Below are 26,570 nucleotides of genomic sequence, written 5' to 3'. Positions count from 1 at the left end.
ACAACTTTAGCACAATTCAACAGGAGCAACAGAGGGGCTGGGTCCAAGTCAGGTGCTTCTTCTTCCTCAGTCTTAGGTTTCACAGCTCACGAAAGTCCTTCTTCGTAGGTCAGCAGGAATCGGATTTCCTGGTTCCAGGGGCTCCCCTAAATACTGAATTTAGGGGCATTTAGGGGATTGTAGGGTAGTGAACAATGGGCTACTTACCCTTGTGGTCACTACACCCCCTATATGACCACTTTCTATAAGAAGTGTGCATAACCCTGTCCCAGAGATTCTAATTCTGGTAACACCAAAATGGCAGATTTCTAAATGTTGTGTCCACATCAGGCAGCTCACATTAAGGGTGGGACTGACCAGGGGTGGCACACCTCCCTGAATACTAAGCTTCCCATGTGTCTCAGTGCCAAATCTGGCAGTACACTGTAAGCTTCACAGTAGAGTCAAGTAAAAGGCATGAGCTCCGCTCTGTTGTCAGCAAAAAATACTGGTTCTGCACTATGTTCAGTAAACATAATGGTTCATCACTATGGGAAGTTAAAGCATGGGCTGCGTACCAGGGCCAGTAGTGTATGGGTCTTCCAATGTCTTCAGAAAAAGGTGCTAGCTCCCTACTTTGGTGTATAAGGTTTAGGCTCTTCAAACAGGCATGTCAGCCTCACCTCTGCGCTACTACTGAATTGATAAGTTAAACTTCCTAACCACACCTTTGCCGGGGCTATCAGCAAGGAGGTGTAAGCTTTTACACAAACTGAAGCATGATTTAAGAGGTGTTAATTGCTTTTCAGCGGCACACACCTCTTTTATAAACAACTCTGTACAGTAGATATGAGCTCTCCACGTTTCTTGAAAAGCCTCTGTCACAGTTTCTACTAAGTGTGATTGAATGCATTCCAAACCACATAAAGACAGTCAAAGTGCAAAGTCCTCTCTGAAACAGTGGAGTAACATAGGTGCGCACAGCCCTCAGGGTGCAGCAGGAGGGGCCCGGGCTCCAGGGGCCCCCTCAGCACAGTAGCACCGCCTGAGATAATTATGGGTTTGCCCCATAATCCATGATCTGATGCATAATCTGCAGATTTTACCAAGAAAACCAAATAACAACAACAAAAAAAACTTTGTTTCTAGTTAAAACAGATCAAAAGTTACTAAAAGTGTGGTGACCATCTTAACAAAGGTGGGCTGGTTGTCTTTCAAATGCTTTATTGCTGCATTTGTGTTTAATTTGGTAGTAACAGGATTAAATATTTGTCCAGGCAGTGTTACCAAGTGCAACAAGCATTTGCAATGCAATGGGTCTTGCATTTGCTTGAGTTAGAGCTATTGGCATTGTAAATTCATAACTGGACTTTTCTTGCCACATAAATTGGTCACCACTGCCTTCTAATTTGGTATTTTCCTAACACATAGTTACAGTGGCCCTGCATGTAACTAAAGCACTTCTATTTGTCTTCTTCCTCTATCTGCAGTCAAAAACGAAAATGTTGCCATTTCGCATCCTAATTTAAATCTTCCATGCTAATTCCAATAGAACATCACTTTCGCCATCTCACCATCAGAGTTGCTGGCTGGCTAACACAATTCCCAAAACAAGACAGCCATGGAGAAGTAAGGAGAGAAATAAACTAGAAGGGTCACCCAAACATACCAAGAGTGTCCAAACTGTAATAGTGTAATAAGGATGCTAATTTGGCCTGAATCATGGTAATAACTGCAATAAGTAGAGATTAATAAAACATATACAATTATCATATAAACCTAATAAAAAATATTTATAAGAACTAAATGTTGGCATTAGACCCTAATGCTCAGAACAGCCCCTAGAGGACACCACAATGAAAATAGCATTTGTAAGAAACATGGTCATGTTACCATACAGTTAGCCCTTAGAAGGCATAACCACATCAAAATAAAGTGATTGAAAGTATTGCAGCATGACCATATATTTAGCCCCTAGAGAGTGTAGTGCATTAGACATTTTCAGAGCTAGCATGCCTACTGCAATGATATTACAAACAAGACCTTTAAAATACAAACTACTCTCAGCTGTAAAACAAATGTTCCAGCCATGAGAGAAGTTAAAGAGACACTAAATGGAGGGAGTGGTTTTTATTTTGGAGTCCCCACTAACCTAGTTTTGTGACCCAGAGATGATCTAGACAGAAAGAGCAGGTTGTATGTTTTGAAGGTGGCCCCATTGTCCTAGGACAACCACAAGATGAGTTATGAGCAAAAATGTTTTGTAAAAGAATGTCCTGCAAAGCATTATGGGATTACCAAGTGTAGCAAATATGGTCGTATGTTGACTAATATTCCGAACAACCCGTAGTGAACACCACAATAACAATATCATTTGTACGAAGCATGGTCATTTAACCATATATTTAGCTCAAGAGGGTACAACCACATGAAACTAGAATGGCACAAAGTAATGTAGTGCAACCATATGGTTAGCCTCTAGAGAGCATAATGCCTTACACATTTTAGGGCTAGCAAGCCTACTGCAATACTAAAGGCCCTTACAACACAAACTACTCCAAGCTGTAAAACAAAAGTTCCAGCCATATTAGAGCTTAAAAAGAAACTGAATGGTAGGAGGGTGAATGGTAGGAGGGTTTATAATTTTTGGGTCCCCACTAACCTAGAGTGGGGAACCCACAGATGACCTAAACAGAAAGAGTGTGTCATGCTGATCGCTTTGGTGGTGGTCCCATTGTCTTAGGACCACCACAGGCTGAGATAATGGCAAACATGTTTTTTTTAAAAAGAATGCTTGCAAAGCATTATGGGGCGACCTTTTCCAAGTGCAGTGAATATTGTACTATTGGCTCTCCCACTGTACCAGGAAAGCTGTATTGCGAATTTCTGTGTTTTTTAGTAAAACATTTATCAATTATGTTTTTGGGAAAGCAATGAAGCATGAAGGGGAGTGCCAAAAGAAATTACTCTGATTAGCTAACAATGTGAACAATGTGACCAGCACTCCAATACAGCTGATGGAGTTTGCACTGCTGGTGCTATTCGGGCCATGGAGCACGAAGGGGAGAGACAAAAGGAAAAGAATTGTACACCAGTCATGCAATTATCCATATAACAGGGTCAGTCTGCAAGGAGGTAACAAAACCGCCCTAAGATGGGACAAACGTAAAGCAATTACCAATGACATCAAGGTATTTTTAAAAGGCAAGCCCACGAACGAGTGAAAGTGATGGGCATGAGGTGAGCATGGTTAAGAGTCCACAATACTTACAACAGACCAAAGCGCTTGTGCACTCGACTGACAAAATGGCATAATAATAAAAGATATACACTCACAAAATCTGCCTTTTCTTGCTGCATAATCTGGTCCTTCCCTTGTGCATAATTCCAGTAGCCTTGCTCATACCGTTATGGGGGACAAGATTCTTATTGTCCCAGGAGAGAAGACTTTTACCATCCCTGGACCTAGGACTTTGACATTCCCTGAACCAGAAAACCTCAGTCAACCAAAGGACTAACTCGCTCTGGACCCAACTTGTACCAGTCCTGAGGTCAAGAATAAAAGCAGACCTGAGGCTGAGAGACACAGCGACACTAGAGCCGAGACTCTCAAAGGCCCTGGAGAATATTCTCAAAAGCCCCTACACCTAACTTAATGCTCAAGCAGAGACTCGAATACGCTAGAGCAGAGAATCCTAAACGTGCAGAAGCAGAGAGATACCTCTGGAACAGGACTCTCACAGTCTCTGGAGCAGGTTTGGTTAAGTGATCCTAGAAACCAACACTCCCCATGTGCGGCACCACGGATTCTCAGCACCACATATTCAGGGAGTTTCGTCTTCCCAGGAGCCTAGTCGGTCACCAGAGGGGAAGCAGAAACGCTTACTAAACGTGGAGCTGCGCATCTTTCCCAACCTGCAGCCGACACTCAGTCTAACACCCATCAGTAAACTATGGAGAGCCAGTAGGGCAGATCCCCTTTGACCTTGTTTAATTCCATGTGAAGAGGCCCGGCGAGTACAGGGTCTGCAGTGAAGGACAGACAGCTGCAGCAGGCCCGGTAGGCCGAGCCCTCGAGGTGGAGACTCCAGCAGGCCCACAGAAACAAAACCGACGATTAAACCTGGCAGGCGTTCAGCTGGTTCCTATCTGGGCCTGGATGGAAGACTTCCAGCCTACCGTCGCCCAACCCCGAACCACACCTGTTCCCTTAGAAAAAGCACACAGGGCGAGCTGAGAAAACAAGGGAGGGTCCAAGATTAACACACAGCCTTCCCGAAGGCCGGGCATCTCCAGGCGAACGCTTGCGACTCTCCAGGGCTCTCTGACGAGGAACAAAGGTGAGAGAGTGAGAGGGCGAACCGGTTTCACCGAGAGCGGGATGGCGGCCTGCCAAGCGCATACATCTGAAAAGGCAGAGCTGAATTCAGGTGCGCGGTGAGCACCAATGCACACTCCCAAGGCCACTCCAACACCCTATCCGGATGCGGTGACACAATGAGAAACTACCCATGGTCCAACCCGCGAAGGTCACGACCCCTTGGGCAGCGAAGATGGGTGCAAGCTTCTATGGCCCGGTTCCTGATTCCACGTGCTCACTTGAGCGTTCTCTGGCTTCTGGCGATGTGAAGAAAGTCGCCAAAACCTCCACTCCGACAGAAGCCTCCACGCTTAATGCCTAGTTATTCACCCTCGAGCTAGAACAACGGCCCCGTTGCACAAAAGGGAGTACTAGGTATATCACAGCATGGACTTCCGGTAAATCAAAACTCTCAGCGAAGGACAGAAACTTAAATGTAGAGAGCATATTGTAACACGATAACCAAGACATCGAATGTAACATTACATTGTTGCAGAGCGATTACTGTTCAAAGCTGGTCGCTTCCTACATAGCAGCAGTGAAAGATACTTTGTTTAAGGAAAAAAAAATAGCTTTTTGTGTATTGTTTTGGTGTTTGGAAGGGGCTGGTACGGGATTAATAGTTTGTGAGAAAATACTCTGTATTTAAAAGCACCTCTGCCTCTAGTTGTTTTTTAAAATATTTTAGGAATTGTATAAATAGCATTAAACATGTTTTGGCTAATTTTTATCTGTTTTGGGACTTTAAGTTTATGTTTAAAATGAGGACAAAAATACTAGACTTTAATGATTTTCCGGGGTTTTCTAAAAGTACAAAAATATCGACCAGAACAGTAACATGCTGATCATGTGGCAATCCTACTTGTACCTGGGTAAGAGCTGTGCATTAGGAGATAAATAAATGAACCAGCCCCTGCAAATAGCCTTAAACAGACCACCCTCTAACTCGCTCCAGATGGTACTGTTTGACACCAAAACTTCATAGTTTTCCTTTTCAACAACCACTCTTCCAAGAGACTGAGAGTTGCAGTGAGAATTAGTTGACAGAAGTTGTTGGTTCAGCATCAGCAAGCCCCCCCCCCCCCCCACACCCTTTACAAACAGGAAAGAAGTGTTGCCCCCCAGCCAACAAATTATCAAAAACACATTTTCAGACAGATGTTAGCGCCAGTCTTGCGACATGTCCGGATGGAGCGCATCTCCACAACTGAAATGTCTCCAAGCAAAATCGGATACACTGGGATTGGATCAGACGGTATTATTTATTTATATTTTAACTTTCCACCGAAGCACCTCCCTGGGCGCTGCAGGGCTCAGCAGATGCGCCGAGAAAGCCAGCCGTGGCGTTCGAGCTGCAGAGGCACCGGCGGTGAAGCAGGCGAGCACAGGCAGGCCAGGCCCGCCCAGGTCTCCTTCCATCCCCCGTCAACGGAGCGGTGCCGAGGATTGCAGGACGGCAGCAGCGCGAGGCAACGCCCCCGCCACTGCCACCTCACACTGCAACCAGGGCCTTTGCGCGACGCATGGGCATCCTCTCCGAGGTCCCGGCACGCGCAAAAACCGGGCTCGCACGCGCCGAGGTGGGAGAGCCAACAAATTATGAGGGGCCTCCGAGATAGAGTCGAGGCAAGGATCTGGCATGGCCCCAAGAGTCCCTGTACCAGCCCTGCCTTCGAACTATTCGGGATGTAAATAAAGCGGAATATATCTTATGAAAATAGGATAGTCACGTCAAAATTCAGAAAAATGTGAACTTCTCTAGCACGTGGAAGCTTCTCACTTTAGTTATTCAGATTAAATCACTGAAAGGCGGTTATTAAAAGTGATAGTTTTCAAACTTGAAATTGGCAACATTGATGTCCTCCATCCGAAATGAAGACAATGCCAAATGGGGACCATAAGTCGAGTCAGCTGTATTCCCTATTAATGGTGTGATTCTTGTTATGCATGAAACAACACCATAGTCTTTAATTAAATAGAGGAGGTGATTATACAACACACATTCTGCATTTAAGTGTTTGAAGGCGCTCCTATATGTGAGAATGAAGAAATAGAAGGCTCAGTAAAAAAAAAAAAAATTGCCTAAGATCACACAATTAGGTCAAGTGGGGAAGCTGGGGCTGATCCAAGATTTCCTGATTTCGCACTGTGCAATTCAGCCTAGCACAGGGGTCTTCAAACTGTTGGGGGGGGGGGGGTCCTCAAGTGATCCCAGGGGTGGGGCACCAGGCTTTGGCCAAAAGAAGCATTATACTAATAACAGGGCTTTGTTTTAAGCTGAAAAGAAATGAGCAGCAGTAAAGCGCTCTGTAATGGGCCACCACCAACATCTTTTGTCATTTATATCCAAGCTGGGAGTATATGTCAGAAGAAAAGGGGACTCAAAATGCTCTTTAAACCCCCACTTCTAATAATCATGCTGTAGATACGTTTACACATTAGTAAGGCCTGCCAGAATAGTATGTTTGGCATCATGTATTTGATTGCATTTTTAAAACAATACCAGAAATCAACAGCAATGTTTAAATAAGTGTAGATGTATTTAACTAGTGACAATTTAATGGAATAATTGTGAAAAGTTTCGAGGGAGGCCCCACTGATTATTTTTTTCCCCCACTTGGGAGGGGGTGGGGGTGAAGGGGTAGTGTTGTGGTATCAAAAAGTTTGAAGCTTAGGGTGACTAGATATTTAATCAAAATAGAAAAAGGGCTACATTTTTCGTCAGCCAAGGGGCACAGAATGGCAGCACTGATAAACCTAGAAAAACAGACAAGACACTGAGGAAATAAATAACGTGCAATTTTTAAACACTTCTATCACACCTGTTAATTAAATAGCTTTCTGAGAACAGCTGCAAACTAGTCCTGCTTTGGAACATACAGAAACGTGCCCCCTCAGTTTTCCATTGACCCTCTCTGAAAACCGGGACATGAGCCAGATTTGCTGAGATTTGCCAGGACAGCTGCTGAAAAACCAGACTGTCCCGGCAAATCCAGGATGCCTGGTCATCATGGACATAAATTCACCGAAGTGCCAGGGGTAGCGAGTGACATTACACGACCCTTGACCTTCACATACACATACCTAGTTACACATACACACATGTTCACATTTACATACACCTTATCACATAAACACACTCTTACCTGCAAGCATGCACACAACATACATTTAAAAGCATTTTCTACATACCTCAGCTGCTATGGATGGGCCTATTCCAGCTAATAGTACTGCATTTGTATTACACTAAGAGTGAAAAATACATCATAATTCACTAATACTGTAATGGGAAATTGACATAAAAAACTAGAGTCGAGCCCCAAATGAGGTCCATGAGGACAAGCTGCCACTGTGTTCCCTGCACTGAATTTGCCACCCACGAGGTCAGGGGGTCGCAAAGGCAGTGCCAGGGGTTGCAAAGGGCAAGCCAGGGGTCACAGCTGCAATCCATGGCAACCCCTAAATGATGTCCATGCTGATCATCTTAATTCAGTCACTAGATGGGTATCTCTCGCGTTCGTGCTTTCGGTGGCTTGCCCTACTCTAGGCACACAAAACATCTTTGCCCACCACACCTGCCACAGGCAAGAATAAGAAACCGAGATTAAACATCACAACCAAACTGTTTTAGTCTTCAGGCTACCTTTTTTTTTTAGCTTAACTAAAGCCTGCATATTGTTGAGTCATTTTACTTCTCTGGGAGAAGCTGTGGACTGAATCGTTTCAGATATGAAAGCTAGGTTCTTATGTTAATTGACAACTACTTTCCAAATGCCCCATAGTACTGGAAATGCACGGCAAACTTTAGCTACTGGAGTTAATAACTGACCGCATTACACATCAGTGATCTATTTACTTGTTTAGACACGTGTTAGTGATGTTAAGACCGGCCACAGTGCTCAAGCGTTGCCAGACTATGATGTCACTTAAGCCTCATGTTGTCAGCTGGGCCTCTGACTATTCTGTCATTTTCTCTGATCTGGGTCTCACGTCATGTGATGCAATCTCCTGGGATAAGCCTAATGTTTTGTCATATGATTTCCTGTGATGCTTTTGTTATACCAGTTGGCTGTTTTTAATCCTGAAATACTTGTTTAACATTCTGAGATCAAAAAGTAGGGTATGTGACAAATCTCAAGTCATTTTTAGGTCGAGCATAGCAGCGCCCAAGTGCTGCTTTTCCGACCTGTTGTAATAGATTTGTGGGACTTAACTACTCCCATCACTTTCATTTGTTGCAGGGCTTGCCTTGCAAAAATACCTTGATGTCATTGGTAAATGCTTTACGTTTGCCCCACCTTGTGGCCGTTTTGTTACGCCTTGTTACATAGATAATGACATGATTGACAATATACTATAATGTGGGCGAACTACTTTTTTCTTTTGTCTCTCCCCTTCGCGCTTTGAAGATTCATAGAGCACGAACCTCATCGGCGGTACTGGAGCGCTTCGCATGAGCTCCAGTTACATCACATTTTCTCCTTTGTCTCTCCCCTTCACGCTCCTTGGCGGCAGGAGACCCGAAATGCTTCGGCTTGTTTTTTTAAATTATTTTCTTCCCCAGAGTCTCTCCACATTTCGGTCACTCCCATCCTGAATCACAGGCAGCCGGCGTGTTCGCAGGAGCACTATCATAACCCCATTCACAGGAGTGCCCTCATCATTGCACACCCGCGATTACACTGACTTTTTGGTAACCCCCAGACAGAAGCTAAGTTTAACTAGCTACCGTAAACTCATTCCGCTCTAGCCCATCTCTAGCCAGGCTTTGGCTCATCCCGGGGCGTAAGTAGGCTTTCTTTGTGTCCGGGGCTCGTTATTCCCGGGAGTCAGGCTTTTTCTTTCGATAAAAAAAAAAAAAAAAAAGTAGCACTAAAGCTACGCTTGTTATTGACACTGCCACTAAACGTAGTACATGTGAGTGGCAAGTGGTAAAATACAAGTCAAACTTCGGTGAAAAACAGCATGCACCATCACCATGTGATGGAGAAAGTCCAACAGCACCGTTTACACCTGAAAGAACCCTCTTTAATACCCCAGGTGCTACAGAAGCTGGTGGTGGCTTAGTATTATTGAGGGAGTTTACAACTTTGTGTTTACTGAATGAGGCAGAACGTCTCATCCAATGGACAAAAGCCTGACAAGCCATACACTTACAGTGTAAAAATGTAAGTGCTGCCTGCTTCAATAGAGACCACCCCTGCGTGAATTTAATCTGGTAATATTGTCAACAGAATAATTGTAAACACTGGAGATTTGAATAAAGCATGCACAGATGGTGGAACAGGCTGATGAGAGTCTACCGTGCGCATTGTATGTCCCAGCTCGATGGTTGTGCTAGCTAAAAGCAGAAATAAATGGAGAAACGCGCACTGCCCACGTCCATCGTTTGAGGGGAACCGCACTGTCCGAGCTGCCCGCACAACGTGCTGGCGTCACAGCACTGTGCTGGACCGTGCGACCACGTGCAGCTGCCAACTCCCCAAGAGCCAACAGGAAGCACCCTGCTAAATCTCTCGGGTGTTCTTAAAAACGACAATGTTTGGCAAGTGAATGTCTGAAAGTCGACAGTTCTCCGTGCATAGAAACAAACGCGAGCCTCTATCGATTCTTTCAGGGCTACATCCAGAGTACACGTTCTACCGCCATTCTTGTTTTTAAGTTGTTCGTTTATTTTGTCTGGTAGCGTGTTTTACGCCTCTGCCCTGTTAAACGTCAGACGCTGCATTGTTTATAAAGTCGTCGATAATTATAGTGGTACAAAACCGGAAGATGGCCCTCACGCCAACTAGCTCTGTTTAAAGACAGGGCTCCCTCTATTTTTGGCCACTTTAATATTTCCCTTTGCTTACTTTCTCCTAAGAGATAGCCACATGCCAAATACGCCTTTCTTCCATAGTAACTCCTGGGTGCACCAAAAGCAAACAAGAAGCTTTTTTCAAGCATTAGACAACGTGGAAACACATAAGACAACGGATAGGCCAGCTCACGGCCCACATAATTGGGAACACAGAACAAAAAAAAGTACTGAAAAGGAAATGGAAAGGGAAACTGCTGGATGCCCGTTGCAAACACCAAGCCTTCCCATTAGTGATTCTAGGTCATGCCTCTTTCTTTCACAGACCATCACTTCCCGTCTCTTGGTTCAATTATGTGGCAGGAAAAGAACGAATTGTGAGGTGTGGTTTACCAATTTATGTGGCAAGAAAAGTCCAGCTAGGCATTTACAACGCCAATGGTTCTGACTCTTGCAAATATGAGACCTATTGCATTGCAACTGCTTGTTTTGTAAAGGACGCTGTCACTGTACAAGTAGTCTCATGGCGCTAGGCTTTTGGGCGAGTTGATGAGAACCATGCTGCAAACAGATCGGAGTGACTTGTTGCGGAATTCCATGTGATTTGTATCCACGTACAGAATGGTGCATCATTTGTCAGCAAATCTCTCCACGACTTCTATACACTGCACAGAACCGACAGTCACTTTCCATAATACGCACAGACAGCGCGCAGAACACATCACACGAACCGCGATATTTCAGCACTATGCACAGGCACTGTTCTAGCTCAAAAGGGAACAGGCATGTCTCTACGCAACAAACAAAACATATGCCACAGGAAAAATGTGTAATTAATGTGGTTGTGAATGCTTCACATAAATAAGCGAAGAACTAACTTTAACACACTACACAAATGCGGTAGACTACAGTTTAGTAGTTTGACATTTGTGATACATGTACACAAGGTACTGTGCAGACACGATCCGGAACTGCGACATTTCTTGATACTGCACAGAGCACGACACCACTGGTTGCCCTAGTGCACAATTACACTACACCGGGATCAGCCCTTTTTTTACACAAAGACTGAGGATAAAACAATGTTTTGATATTCCTACAACTTGTACAGATCCACCGGTCGGGACAGAACCAGCAAAGAGTATTCCTATACAACAGATACTGAACAAAATAACGATTTATCGTGAAATCTCAACACTTTGAACACACACAGAATACACCACAAGGCATTTGCAACAAGACTGCAGAAGGACAGATGTGTATGTGCTCTCCTCCCAGCCACAAGCCTGGACAGGCTAAACACCAACTCATGGCGAAATGGACGAGACTTAAGATCTCGTTTAGAGTTTGGAGGGACTTGTAAATGTGCACATTTCTATAAGAAAATGTTAATACAGAGTATTATCCACTCACTGAATTTAAATAATAATACAAACATATTCTTGTGGCAGAGGGAACCCAACCGAAGATTCTACTCCGTATTTACACTTCTCTCCACAAGATGGAGAATTTTCAAACTACCATGTGGCCTTCGAGCAATTAATCACCCTTCTGTCAACGTCAGAGACTGAAAGGCCTTCCATTTCTGTTCACACAGGCGTGAACTTAATTTCAAAGAAACTTTGCAAAGGCAGAATTCAAAAGAGGATAGTATACAGTTTTCAGTCCTCGGAGAAATAAAAGACAGTGAAATGCTCAGTTGCCTCAGGTGCAAAGTATCTTTAAAATTGGGGACACACATTCTGATGAGCACAATAGGAAAAGCCTGATAACCGGAAAAGCATCAATAAATATAATATATACTCATTCATTATTAGGGGCAAGCGCAAAGCGCTTCGTCCCTCTTCTAATCACCCTTTAGGGGGGATTTTACCCACGCCCATGTTACGTCAGTCACTTACATTTGTTGGTGGGCTTGCCTTTTAAAATCCGCTTGTTTTCATTTGGAAAGACATGCATACCTCATACCTTTTCCAGTGTTTGGTCCTCCTCCAGAGCACCAGTAAACTACAGAAAACCTACGAGGCTCTATGTTTTCCGTATGGTTTCTGGACTACTTTTTCTCTGCACTCCACAGCGCTATCACTCTCGTTTTTTTTTGTTTTTAATTTAATGTGGCAAGAAAAGTCCGATTAGGCGTTTACAAAGCTAATAGCTCTAACTCATTGTAAGGAGAGACCCAGTGCATTGCAAATGCTTGTTTTCTTTGCCACATTCTCTTGCACAAACAGACAAAAAAAATACAGGAATGTCAAGATCCACACAAAAAAAGGAAATTGCTTCTAAATTTTCTGTCACAAAAGAAGACATTTTTGTGAAAGAATACCCAAGTTCTCTGCATACAGATAGCGTATATATTTCCTCCACTGTATTTATTGTCTTTCCATGCTGCTAGATGGTCCTTGGCTATTCTGAGGCCAAGGCCTCAGAAATAAGCCCCGCCCCCCAATCTCTCTTTCCCCATCCTCTTGCTGGGATACCCACATTTCAGTACTCCACACCCATTCTAAGCCTTCTTGGAGACTGATGTTAGCGTCTGGCTTCCTCCTCTCAAGGACTCAGCACTATCCAGCCTCTTTTGAAGCGTTTATTAACATCAGTGGGGAAAACGCAACTGATAAATTCTGTCAAGTAAGGCGCGTGCAACACAGGGCCTCCTCCCACTTGAGAGGAAGTGAGTTTAGCTCACTTTGTTATCAGATAGCCAGCTACTCTAGGAAGCTCCTGAACTGTGAAACTCTGCAAGCAGAGGAAAATCTGCAAAGGCGCAGAAACAAACAGTGCCACAGATTTGAACTGGCTCACTTTTTTTAAAAGACAAGTCATTGAAAAAAACCGGTCATTCATGTAAGTTCCAATTCTATGTTGCTTTAAGAATGAGCTCGGCCTTTCTCAGAAAATGACTGACTCTGGATGCCGACTCTACAAATGCCCAATTAAATTGGAGGCAGCTGCTAAGTTCTCTCTTGGTTCAGTCACCGCACGCTACAGCAGGAGAGAGATGAAAAGGAACTGGAGGAAAAACTAGCTAATCTCATGCTTTGACACACCTAGAAACAAAACGCACGACTGGAGGGGAAGGCTGACTGGCGGTGGATCGTTAGGATATAAGCACAGATCAGGGTTCTCACCTGAAGCCAGGAAATAAAAACACACTGAAAATGCATTGACTATTGCTCTTATTATAAACTATTTGTAAACACTCACAGGAGGCGATTGCAAGTACAGCATGCGTAGAAGACCCTTCTAATTCACTGTAGAGGCCAAAGTTGTGGAAGGATGGAAAAAGCCTTCACTCTCGACTCTCAGCTGACTGACTTGTCAACTATGAATCTTTGCTTCACTGTGAACTCTCCTTTGGATGTATAACGGCTCTCGAACAAAAGCAGCTTGCACCCTTAGGAGAGGGCCCTTCCAACCCCTTCATAAGTGTGCTTTATCAGTATTTTGGAAAAAGAGGCAATTCCCAGACTTCTGATTGGGTAAACGTTCCTAGAACTAAACTGATGATATAGCTTGAAAGGCAAATGTCTGTCCTACCACTTAATGGTTCTGCTGCCCTTTGACGGGCGTCATTGGGGGCAAGCTATGCACATCCTACAATAGGAGGCTTCGAAGGTCCTCCACGCAGGTGTGGAGCTAATGTTATCTTCAGTAATGTTTGCTATGAATCTGTGAAGTTCTTCTTGGGTACAGCAGGTGTAGGTAGGTCATTGGTTCTCCAATCTTGGTAAGGGTTTGATCCTGTACCATTCCAACTCTATGTTAGATACAAAACACCCTTTACGAGAGCGCCTCAGCCACAATCAATGCGCCATAGCCACTCTAACCCACACCCAATAGAAGCTTAACTGAGAACAATAGTCACAATCTTAATTGGGGGCACACTGAAGACCCTAAAAAACAGTGGATGCCTCCACAGCATAGGCAGGTTGAAACTGTGGAGGCCCATAGAAACCAAAGCCCAACTGTGATGCATCCTAGAGACATACCCACAAGTTAGGTTATGTTCTCACATGTTTGACAGAAGGTCACCAAGACCATCCCTCTCAACTTTAGAAATAGCCCTTGCCTCCAAGTCACACCGCACCCGTTCACTTGTGCCACGGCTGGTTGTCAGAAGCGACAAAACACAGCATGGTTGGTGGTGATATACAAAGCTGCAGACACGAGTTCTGCAGCAAGAAGCACTGACAGGGCAAGTAACTGGCAAGGATGAGCTATATCCAAACTCATGACATAAGTCATGAGGAGGCGTGGTGACTCAGTTTTCTCTCATGTTCCCACTGGTCTTCTTGAATTTTTTAAGTCTGGGCTTCTACATAAATGTTTATCCAATGTTTCCAGAACGCAAAAAAAACATTTCGCTCACACTGGCCAACCCAGCATTTCTAACCATACACGTAGAGGCAAATGAGTGAAAGGTGATGGCATGAAGTCAAGAACAGCACAAGCAAAGGTTCTACTTTCATGTGAGTTTTGTACACCAACCACTCAAAGAACCACTGAAAAACAACAGTGTGTGCAGACCAACCCCTACTCAGCTCATGAACCACAAAAACCAGTACCAATTCCAAAGGAAACCAACTTGCCACCATTCAATGAACTACAGAAATCAACAGTGTAAAAGCAACCTCTGGTTTCACCCATGAGTCGCACAAAACCCAAAAGCCTTTTATTGCAATTCTTGCCAGGCCCCTAAAAACACAAGCGAGCCATACATCTTACAAACTATACATGCCACACTCAGTGAACCAATGAAAATCATACCAGCCCTGTACAAACCATTCCCAGACTGCGATTAAATTAAACACAACTGAACATACTGCTCTCTCCCTCTCTTACATATGAAAAAGAAAAGTATCTGTTATGTATACCAGTCCTCGACCAACCAAACACATAGAGTCAATACAACTGTGTATATCCCACAACAAACCACAGAAAATCAAGAGCTCCTTATTATGGAACTACAGAAAAGAGCAGCACTTTGTATACCAACCCATGCCCAGCCACTGACCAACCCATGCCCAGCCACTGACAAACAAATCTACACAGCTGAGCACCAACAATCCCAGCTCTGACCAAGAAAAGAGAGTAGTGTTTTCCATAAAAACAATGGCCAGCTAATGGACCAAAGAGAGCGATTTCCGTACCAAATACAGTGCATAGCGTTCCGTGCGTGACCAGTGAACCACCAAAGCCAGTACTTGGGTACGCCAGCCTAACTGCTAATGAAAAACGTTTATATGTACACGGAGAACTTCCAGCATATTAACTGCTGGACCCCAACTGCACGGTGCAGAACCTGACAGACCCATCTATATCACCTGCAGGAAAGCAACAGAGTTGTCTACACAAATACTCGCAAGCTAAAACCCTACTGGGAACTAACAGAATTGTAACTCTACCATTAATTGCAAACGAGTGAACTGTGAAACCCTTTAGAGCTATGTATACTACCAACCACAGCCCTGCCACTAAACCACAAAAATCCAAGTGTCTTGTATACCGACCCTTTTCCAACCAGTGACACACAAAACCTTCGAGCAATGTAAACAAAGCTTAAACCTACACCCAAAAAAGGTGTGTACATCCACATCTGCCAGGAGGGCTCGCTATACCAGCCTGAGTACGGCCAATGACCCAGAGGAAGACAGAGCTGTGCGTTCCAAGTCAGAAGATGAGTCCGAAAATAACATTTCAATGTACAGCAAGCAAGGCCCAGCCAACGAGTCAAAGAAAATGTAAATGAGTTGTGTGCACTAACGATGAGAGTCCTGTGGTCAGCGGTATACAGCTTATATGACCTATTTGTTTAGGCTGTTCCATACATGTGGCATAAATACCGTATGCAAAATATGGGAACAAAAAATTGAGGAGGTAGGTGCCCGTAGGTAAGTAACATTTACTAGTCTTAACTCCACATCTGCATACCATGAAGACATAAATGTCAAGAAACATATGTGGAATAAGGATAAAAAAAAAACTATATTTACATATAGGTACTGTGGATATTTCGGTCACGATAGTCTTGTATCTTGATATTCAGTACACCATATTCTGTACACCATATTCTGTGGCATACACGTAGTTCACAAAACAATATAGCATTGCATAGGTGACCGTGTCCATGGACCACACAAAACTAAGCTTTGTACACCAACCCCAGCCCGGCGGACAATTGTGCCAAACTAAGTTACCAAAGGAAGCAAATGAAATCGGTACAGCCACCTTCTCAGCCTGCTCCAATCACTTCTTGAAAAACAGTGGAACCTCCGGAGCCCTGGAGTTGACTGAAGGAATATATTGCAAGGAAAGTAAGATTTAGACACTTGAACCAATACTCGTTCTACCTACGTCAAGTTAGTGTGGCATCCCACCCTTGGGCATGTAGCTCTCTAGTAAGGCCTTTCAAGATCGCTGCCTCCCTCACACGGAAGGACCTGCACGCATAATGGCCACCTCGGGATGCCTCTCAAGGCAGGCTTTCCAGGTATACTCACTTTCTATGCGGCACGCTTTTCAGCGCAGTTGGGTATTATCCACTACTCTCAGTTAACTCTCTTCAAGGCTTCAAGATATCATCCCCTCCAGGGGAAGTGACTACCCAGGAGAGACTGCTTACATCACCCCTCCTTGGGATGACCGTCTAAGCATGCTTTCCAGCTATCATCCTCTCCAGTTAATCTCACTCCCTCCAGTCCTATCAGGGATCTTCCCACCTGGGGAGCTGACAGGACCGGTTGGATTTTCAGGTATCAGCCACTTCTGGGGAGCGGTCTGACTATTTAGGCAGATAAAAAAAAACGCTCATGGGAGGTCTTAGGTGTATCATGCTCTTCAGGAGATGTTTCACAGGGTACTTTTCTGGTACCATCCTTTCCTCTCAGGCTGGCCCTCAGCGAAGGCCTCTGCGGTGTCAGCAGCTGGCACGAACCCGGCTCAGCCATTTCAGTATCATCCCCTGCCGAGGAGAAGGCTCTTCGCAAAGGCATCACATGCATCAACTCTCCCTAGGGGGCTGGTCGGGAAGGCTAGGCAGGCCAGCACTTCTTAGGGTGCCCAAGCCAGCCTTTTACGTGCCACCCCTTTCTTCGGAGAGTGCTCTTAAGCAAGCCATTCATGCATGATACATACACTGGCAGAGTAACACACAACTCCTTTCACACTGGAATTCTGGATATCCACGTACATGCTTAAGCCATGATGCTTTATGTTCATAATGCCTCAGCAGCATGTGCTGCTACATGCAAGAAGCAGCTAAACAAAAGGCATGGGCATGTTCGTGGACGAGCTAAATGTGACCGCACAATGCACTGCTCGCGGTAGAAAACAGTGAGTGTTTTGCCTTGTGATGAGGGTGGTTTGCAACTGGGCTTAGCAAAGTCATTTCACCAGCGTACATGGCCTCACGATTGGAAAATTCTGCTTATGAAGTGGTATGCGTGCCCTGCCAGGCCACTCGGTTACAAGGCTGGGCGACTTGAGACACGAGGAGACAGCCATTTGTAGTTGCTTTTGTGAACGCACACTGCACAGAACTCTAGAGAAGGCCGCCGAAATGGAATCCAAGTGTCCCGTGTAACAGCACGCCTTACTTAAGTAAGCACACAACCAATTAAACCTCAGGCAAACTATCCATGGAAAGGGGGTTCAACTCTCATTATAGGGAATGATCGACTGCAGCTAAACAAAAACACTGTTATGGAACAGGGCCCTTCAGAGGTACGTCCAGGTGGGTGAACTTTAAGACAGATGGCACTCCAAGAAATATTAAGAGCAGATATGGGGTTGTTACAATGAACCCATTTGTCACACAATGTAACACAACCATCCTTCTTCAGAACAAACATGACAACTCGCATTTGTTCTAACAATCGTCATTTTATTTTCATTTCTCCAGCAACCAATAGTTCAGATTCGAAAAGCTGAAAGTAATGGAATTGGTCTTTTTTCAGCTATAATCGGACAGCAACCTCAAAAGCTAAGATAAATAGATGAGCAAGGCGACAGCTTAAGCTTATGTTGTGCAGCCTCGGTAGAAGCAGCAGTGTTGTATGCGGAGGCAGTGGTGGGTCAGGCCTTGAAGCCAGGCGTAGTGTGCAATGTTATAGTGAGTAGACACGAGCAGACTGCTGGATCCTGTGGCAGGTTGTCCTGCAGACCAGTTATAATCATGGGGGTCGATGTAAACCCAGACCGGTGAAGCTTCCATAGACAAATTCTCAGTCAGTTATCGTGCTTCCAGATGACTGCGGTTCAAGGCCCTCCCAACCTGCAAAGGGGCATAGCTTGGTCAGTGAGAAACACACACACATATATATTTCCCTAACGGGGGAGGTGTGCTTCAGATTTTCCAACCATTAGTCTGGTATATAATGTTTAACTATATTATAGGACAAGCAGGGCACATGACAGGGGCCTAAGGGGCAGTGGAGAGGTAGACAAATGCGGATTGGTAGTGGTACTAAGTGAGTGACAACACAATGTTTTGTAAGATAAACATTGTTTTAAACTTTCAAAGCAGAGTGTGTGTGCATGTTTTGTCTGGAGTATGCAAAAGTTTCTTATGAAATCCGACAGACACCTCACCAAACCCGAATGGAAGCACCTGTACCCAACTATTTTTCCAGAAAATACATTCTATAGGGAGTGTAACACCCCTCCACCCCACCCCCCGAAGCTACACCCCTAGATGCAAACACCCACAGCCATCCACCCCACTGCATTTAAATGGAAAAATCTGCATTACACCTGCATATTTTTCCTAGTTAACCCTTGTTACAACTCTTAACAAGATGAGGCTACTCCCAGTTTCTGAGCCTTATTTACTGTGGTATCCGAAGGAGATTGCGGTTATTTAGTCACACTGGGTGACCCAGGAGGAGAGTAGAAAGTTCACGACAACGCCCCACCTGTTTTTCGGACAAGTGGCGCATTCCAAGGACGTAGTGCGCCGGGATAGGGTAGTTTGCCTGCCGGGAGGAGAGGCTGGGGTTAAGAGTGACAGTCAGGCAGGGGTCGATGTTAGCTTGTCCTCTTTCCCCTGGTGCTGTGGCGAGTTTTCCCGCCAGCGGGATCCCGCTATAAGGCCGGCGCAAGCCCTTGTAAACGCCACACCTCGGATGGAGAACCCCCGATTACACGCGGGCCTCCACACCGAGCCGCAGTCCGACCGCCCGCAAACCGGCCCGCCAGCCTCCGCTCTTTGGTAAAACCATGAATCATGACTGATAACGGGAAAATATGAACACGGGCGCGGACAGAAGGGCCCTTCCTTTCCAAAAGAGGTGCCAAGCCTTAAGTCACGGCGAGTCAATGCTGCCATCAAGGCACGGAGGAAAACAAAACGGGGCAGCTTCCTGCCCGTAAGCCATCAGCGGAAGGCACCAGCAGCTGCCTGTTCAGCTCTGCCCCCCCCTCCTCGCTCAAAGATGAGGGCTCAGGGGCCTACGGGGAGTTCAGCGAGGTGTGGGCGGGCTGGGCACGGCACAGAGTGAAATGTGTTTCAGAGACCTCAACTTTCATTCACTAGGCCATGCTGAGCCGTCCGGCACTGAATGAGAATTGTCACACCTGTTGAGAACAGCTAGAAACCTTAACCGGGCCACTTGGCTTTCCTCCAGCTCTTCCCTGGTTCCAATCGACCACACAGAGTCCTTGTTTTGGTGGGAAAAGGCCGCAGTCCTTTATCAAACATCACATGTTCATAGTTGCATCATCCATTAAGCAATCTACTTGACAATCAACAAATAGGATACATGACATGCAGTGCCAGACCGTAACTTGTGTGAGGAAGACCTCTTTGTGGGTTCCAGGCTTAATCCTGCTGCTAAAATCCCGCTCTGAGCTGTGTAGGTCTTAGGCTGAGCAGCAGATGCTATGCTCAAGTCCCTGCCCCCAACTTCGTCACCAGGGGGCCCTGCCATTTGGCATAGCAGCGCCCCAATTGGTCACCAGACACCCCTCTATACCCATCTCTGGAGAGCCACCTTCTTGCTGTTCTAGTTATTCCAACATGCAACTCACAAAAGGTGATAAGAGGAATGCTTGCAGTTTGTCTAACCAACGGCAATGGCTCAAGGTAGCATTGCAACCCATCCTTCTTTTGCTCACCCTGCCACCTCATTTTGCAACACAGGAGCAGTTTTCCCCTAGTTGATGAGCCTTTATCTGGGCAAACCAGTCCTAGGTTGCTTGTGTTCCAGTTCAGGGAGGACCTCGCTTGGCAGTTCAGGTTCGACTGTTCACATGAGGAGCAGGGTCCAGGCTGATTTGCATATGGTTGGGTCCAGACAAATAGTGAGCAAAAAACAATGATTAGGGATGTGGTCCCAAGTGACTTCCAGTGACTGAGATGAATTCAAGCATTCCATCCATCACCTTTTTGTTGATTACATTGTTCCAAACCCACTGGGTGACTGCGACGTCCCCCTGCCCTTGCGCCCTGATCCTAGGTTCAGGTGGGTAGGTCTGGATTCCACTGCCACCATGGATTATGTGTCTGGGGGCATCTTACTGTCCTTTATACGACAGCATCCCGCCCCAACCTAACTGGCCACTTTCAAAGTCGGCCAGTTAACACCAATCTTGCCCATTCCCCCCCACCCCATTTGAGTTGGTTAGGGGCACTGGTGCCAAATGTCAACGTGCCCTCCTTCTGAAGTTCCTTGGGTCTTGAGCCTGCTCAAGGCTCCAGCCCTTCAATGTCCTGCTTCGGTAGGGCTTGGCCTTTGCACTAACCCTGTCACTCAACTCTTTCTCCAACCACTCCAGTGCCCCTCCTTGTTCCCTACTGACCACGCGCAGCCGTTGTCTTGATGGAAAAGGCCACAGCCCTTTACTGAACATCTCATGCTCATGGTTGCATCAGCTGCAATCAATATCATAAATCAACAGATGTACACATGATATGCATTATCAAACTAAAGTGTGGGGGAGACCTTGTGGGTTTGAGGCTTAATCCTGCCAACGATTATCAACTCTGAGCTGTGTAGATCCTCAGCTGGGCAGCAGGTACCATGCCTAAGTTCCTCCCCCCGCCCCCCCAACTTCATTGTTAGGGGGCCCTGCCACTTGGCATTCCAAGGCTCCACTGGATCACCAGGCAACTCCTTCCTACCACTGAATGATGCCTTATTCCTGCGGTTGATGTTATTCCAACCTCACCACGTTGCTTGAGGTTACTGCGTTGGACGGCTCATCATTTTGTGCCCTCCTTAGTCCATCTAATGTACATCCCTTCAGCTCTAATGCTCCCGTAATGATCAACAAGAACATGTCCGGTCCGACACCTCATAGATGGACCCTGTCCTCAGTGTACTAACCTTGGACCCACAGGTTGATCAACTCATGTCTGAAACTCACAGCCCATGCTCCTGCAGAACTTGGACATTTGAGGGCATTCGTGCCAACGGCATCCTGCGCTAATTGGGCCTGGTTAGGGCTCTGGCCCTTCAAGGACATTCCGTTTCCCTGGGACTTTGCCTGACCCTTCAATGTGAATGAGTGCAGAGCTGTGGAGGATCCAGGAAACTATTCCACGGGAGGGAGACACCTCCTATTGCTGCTTCAGAAAATAGGAGAAGCATAGTTTGCTCCTCCGTCACATCTGTAACCAGTTGATTTTTTTTGTGAGGTTTTGCTAATTGCTGCTCACATCTAACAATTTGCAAACATTGAGAGCACAGGCACAATGAGATGAACTCAGTGGGCAATCATAGCATAATGTATAGTAATGGTGGTGTGTGGGGAAGGGAGAAAGTAGATATGTAGCGTACCTTGCAGATGTCGACCTTGAACAGCAAGAGCCTGGGCTAGGTAAGTCAGGGTGCACAAACGACCCCTGTCTGGCATGTACTCATGCTCAAAAGATGTGATGTGATCACTTTAACTAAGAGAGGGGTGGAAAGACCTACACGCCTCCATATCAAATTCTACAGTATAGCCCACATTAAACCAGAATTTTCACAGAAAATTCAATTTCTAAATTAACTTATGTAATTTATTACATAGGAGTGGACAGAAGTCACCTAAGCAGAGCAGGAGTCCCAAGGATTACGGGTAGGAGCGCCCTGCTAGTATATGGTGTGCCCGCAGTGCGTTCAAAACCTTTAAGTACATACTGCATTGACCGGTGGTCCTGGGTTGGCAGTAAGCCATTTAAAGGGAGTACAGATGTAACTTCAGCAGGCACACCCAGGCATCTTTCTAAGGTGTGCATAACACAGCTCTCGTCACAGAATTCCTAGACAGATTGCAGATCTCCTATGAGCGCTGGGAATAGTTGCAAAGTTCTACACTTCTTCAACTAAGGCCCACATGCCTGTATGATGGGAGAACCGTATTAAACTGGTTGGGTGCCACTATCAGACCAAGTATCATACAGCAACATTTAGCAGGTGCCAATTAGGGGCAATTGTGGCGTATTGAAAGGTCCTGCAGTAGGCATTTAAGTGCCCCGGAGCCCACTCTGAAGTCCAGTGTGCCAACACCTAAATGGGCACTCGAAGAACATTAGTCAGGAAGAGCAGAGTCCCTCCCCCCACCGCAGTGGGGTTGTGGGGGTTCACATTTTGCACCCCCAGAAGGAAACAAACAACAAGCTGCTCCTAATCTCCTCTGCGGTGCGGGCATCCTTCCCGAGATATGAGTAAACACACCATTGCACATGACCAAGAAACACGCCACAGCACAGGAACAGGCCATGCCACGTGACAGATAACACAGCCCCAGGCATATGGACATGCCCCAGCACTGGTAAAAGGCACACAGCAAAGAAACACACCCTGCGCACATCACCATAAAGTGCTCCTTGTAGCAGTCAGTGGTGCTGGCAAATTAACATATTTCAGAAACATGACCGCGCACCGACACATAAGAAATACACCTCAGGCCCACTAAGATGCCATAGAACATGAAGCATAAACACACCTGGGCAATAGCAAGTCATATTGCATGATGGATAAACTCCTCGAAGACACAAAAAGGTGCCAAAGCGGATAGGAAATAAACACACCATGGGGTCAGGAACACACCTTAACACTTGAGGTATAAACGTACCCTGGACACACAAGGATGCCACAGAACAACTAGGAATAAAACACTTCCTGGGCACGACGGCACCATGCCACACGAATAACATGAAAAAAAAAATCCTACTGCACATGCACATCACTGATTAAGATGAACAAAACCACTGGGACACCTGGCAAGTAATGCTAGCTTGGCACAAAAATACAGTTTGGTTGTTTCTTCTCGTGTGGCACCAGCACCTGTCCTCACCATGCTTCCTGTTGGGCGCCATCTGCCCTCGCAAGGCCCCCTTGTCCTATTTAAGGTTACCTCCTTGCTCTATGCTGTCAGGAAATCGCGTTTGCAGTCATATACCTTAGTGTAACATATCAATGCTATCAAGTGTGTTATTGCCAATTTAATGCATGAAAGTACACCAAGACTACAAATACCAAGATGCATTATGCTGTGAGGTGAAAGGGCAGTCCTCGCACCATTTAGCCTCATTCCGAGTGCCTCACAAATGAAATGAAGTCATTGGTTTGAAACAAACTGTGCCAGGTCTTGGGTGTTTACTAACGCAACAGCATACACTACTGATGCATTAATTTACATTCCACGATGTCAAATCCATATCACATATAACCCGGCGCGCAATTGCGCATGCTTAAAGCACACCCAGTGTGAGTTGCCTCTTGGGGCATGTGGAACTCCTACCAGAGTTCTAGAAGGTTTGTGACCCTCTTTCTGTGGAGCCCAGCCTCCGGTCTGGCCCACATCCTCGGCCCGCGTGCACTCCTCCCCGCACATGGCTGTCATGCATTGCTCGCTCCCAAGATTCAGACCCCGCCCCTCAAGCCCGAATCCTGCAGAATTTCTGCAGTTTGCCTCAAGTCTGGTTTCAATTAGTCACTGTTTCCAACCAGCGCATTCCTGAGGGCTCCGGGCGGAGGTTTGGGCCCCACCCAGCCAGAGAGCGAAATCTGCAAGATATTAAACTGATAGAGAGGAAGGAGAGGCCAGGGCACAGACTCCAAAACAGAGCCAGGGAGCACAGGAGACCGACCACCCGCCCAAAACAAAGCTTCAGGGAGGCTGGGCACACCTTAAGACCAGGTGGAGAGGGGAGAACTGAAAAATATTAGAAGGAACCTGAAAGTGGAAACGGACAGGACGCTTAGAAGACCCAGATCCCTAAATCGCAGAACTGTACAGCCCCCAATTAATTTAAAATCCACGAAAGCTAAACTAAGCGCGCACAAAAAACAGAAATAGATCTCTGTTTGCACACATAATCTGCCCAACTCTCCAGCGTTTGCACAACATTACTCCTCGCTGCAATCATTCGAAGGCTAGCCGGTGAAACCTCTGACTGCAGGCACATTTACCCGCCGCGCTATCCCCAGTCACTCGCTGCACCCCATCCAAAGCCAAGAGCAGCCCCCGAGTTGCAGCCCCGCCCGCCCCCACCCCAGGAATGCGGTCCAGGCCCCTCCCGGAGCGGGATCGAGTTCTCAGCCTGCAGCCAAGAGCCGAAGTTTGTTGTGAAAGAGAAGAGTGTTCTCGTCAAAGCTTGAGAACGGAGGAGGAGGGAAAAGAAGGGGTGGGAGTCTGACTACAAATACCACCGCGCCCGTCCCAAACAGAGGAAGGAACGACCCACGCGGATAGAGATCTTACAGCGACCACCTCCCCCTCACCACAACAGGGTCCGCGGAACTGCACCCCCTCCTGAAACAATCAATACCAAAGACCTGAAGTCACTAAAACGACCCCACAATTATTAATAAAAACACACAACCACACCCCCGCTCATCGGAGCTCCCTTCCTCGAAATATAGCCCTCACCACAAATAACACAGCCAGGATCACCCACAAAGGTACAAAGTTAAATACACAAATTGCATATCTAGAGGATAAAACCTGTCCCAAATATATATATACAAATCACACCTTGCACTTCTGAGCGCGCATCCCTTTGCAGTCTTTTCTGGGATGGGATGCAGATGAAGCAGTGCACCAGCCCTCCCCCTCCCCATCGCGCCCCACCACAACACCTGCAGAATGCACCAGGAGTTGACAACACTGCACCCCACCACACCTTCATTTGTCAAACTACCTGGCATTGTAAAGTAGTGATTTTCGCTTAAGAAGTCTAAAGATAACTTTGTATGTCAGGGTGTATTTCTGAATATCTAAATATACACATATATGCACAGAGATTTTTTTTTATATATATATATATATATACACACACACCTTTGTAGGTGATCCCACCTGTTTATTTCGGAGCCCTAAGATTCACTTCACAGACGCCACTAACACCAAGCCCCACGTAACAATAAACACACCCATAGCCTCGAACCCGTGCAAGTCTCAAGACCCCTCCCTCCACAGACCTCCGTGCGGACCGGTCAGACTCACACCACTTCACCCCTCTCCCGCAGCACACCTCGCAGGCGTGGCTAGAGTTGGGTGGGTTGTGCAGCACGCACTGGTTAGTGTGTGTGGCCAAAGCTTGTTTCCACACGGTTATCATCCCCAAACGCCCAAGATTTGCTTCACCAACGTTCTGGAGTGTTTCAACACCACGGCAAGACTCCGCGCACGGAGGGCTACCCAGTGCTTGATTAATCTTCTCACACGCCCTGCTAAGCGCTACACTCCACATACTCGTGTATATTACCGAGGCGTGGCTGTGCGTAAGGGGCACCAGAAGGGGTCCTACATGGGCAGACCCACATCCGCGTCGAAGGAACCACCACACTCACCCCTGTTCCCGCAATTTTGACAGATAAATGTGCAGAAGCGCCTTAAAGTTGCTCCAAAACTGTTTGAAGCGAGGAGGCTGTCCGGACCTCCCACACCAAGGAGTTCGGAGCGAAAAATCGTCCAAGCCTAGAAAAGTTTTGTAATCCAGGGACACTCTGGAGCTTGGGGTGTGTCCGAACCCGGGGGGAGCTCGCGGACCAAGCTTCGAACCCAGGAAAAGTTTCCGAACTTTGGTTCCGGTGCAAAGGTCCAGTTGGATCCATAGGAAGTCGCCGCAGGTGAACTCCTTACCTGTCCTTCTGGGGGTCGGGCTTCTAGGCGGCCATTCCGGGGGGGTTCCCTGGTCCGGTCCGCTCCGGCTCTCGGTCTCTGCAGACGGAAAGCTGACTGCCCAGCTCTACTCCCGGGGTTGGGCTCTTGTAACATGGGCTGGGAGCAGCCAGGAGCGCCTGGGTGTGTCCGCTCCAGCCCTGACTGCTTGCTCCCTCCTCCCCTCGCTCACACCGTCCCTCCCTCTGCATACTCACCAGCTCTGCCCTGCCTTTCTCTCTCTTCACCAACGACGGCGCTCCCATCAAGAACTCGGCCCACTGCTCACCACCATCTAGCCCCCTGGCTTCAACAAAACTGCAACACACACTCTGACGT

The 26,570-nt window shown here is 46.5% G+C and overlaps 1 protein-coding gene across 13 annotated transcripts in view; it reads right to left on the bottom strand.

The window, feature by feature from the left end:
• Positions 1-26,330, bottom strand: part of AHNAK (AHNAK nucleoprotein) — a 126,677-nt gene extending 100,347 nt beyond the window's left edge. For all 13 annotated transcript variants that reach the window (XM_069207082.1, XM_069207090.1, XM_069207085.1 and 10 more), the window contains exon 1: positions 26,214-26,330. The gene's annotated coding sequence lies outside the window, so the exon portion shown is untranslated. The remainder of the gene's footprint in view (positions 1-26,213) is intronic.
• Between the last annotated feature and the right edge of the window lie 240 nt (positions 26,331-26,570).

The sequence above is a fragment of the Pleurodeles waltl genome, chromosome 9, assembly GCF_031143425.1.
Source record: "Pleurodeles waltl isolate 20211129_DDA chromosome 9, aPleWal1.hap1.20221129, whole genome shotgun sequence".
NCBI lineage: Eukaryota > Metazoa > Chordata > Amphibia > Caudata > Salamandridae > Pleurodeles > Pleurodeles waltl.
The sequence above is the reverse complement of the archived record's forward strand: the minus strand, read 5'-3'. Positions and strand labels throughout refer to the sequence as shown.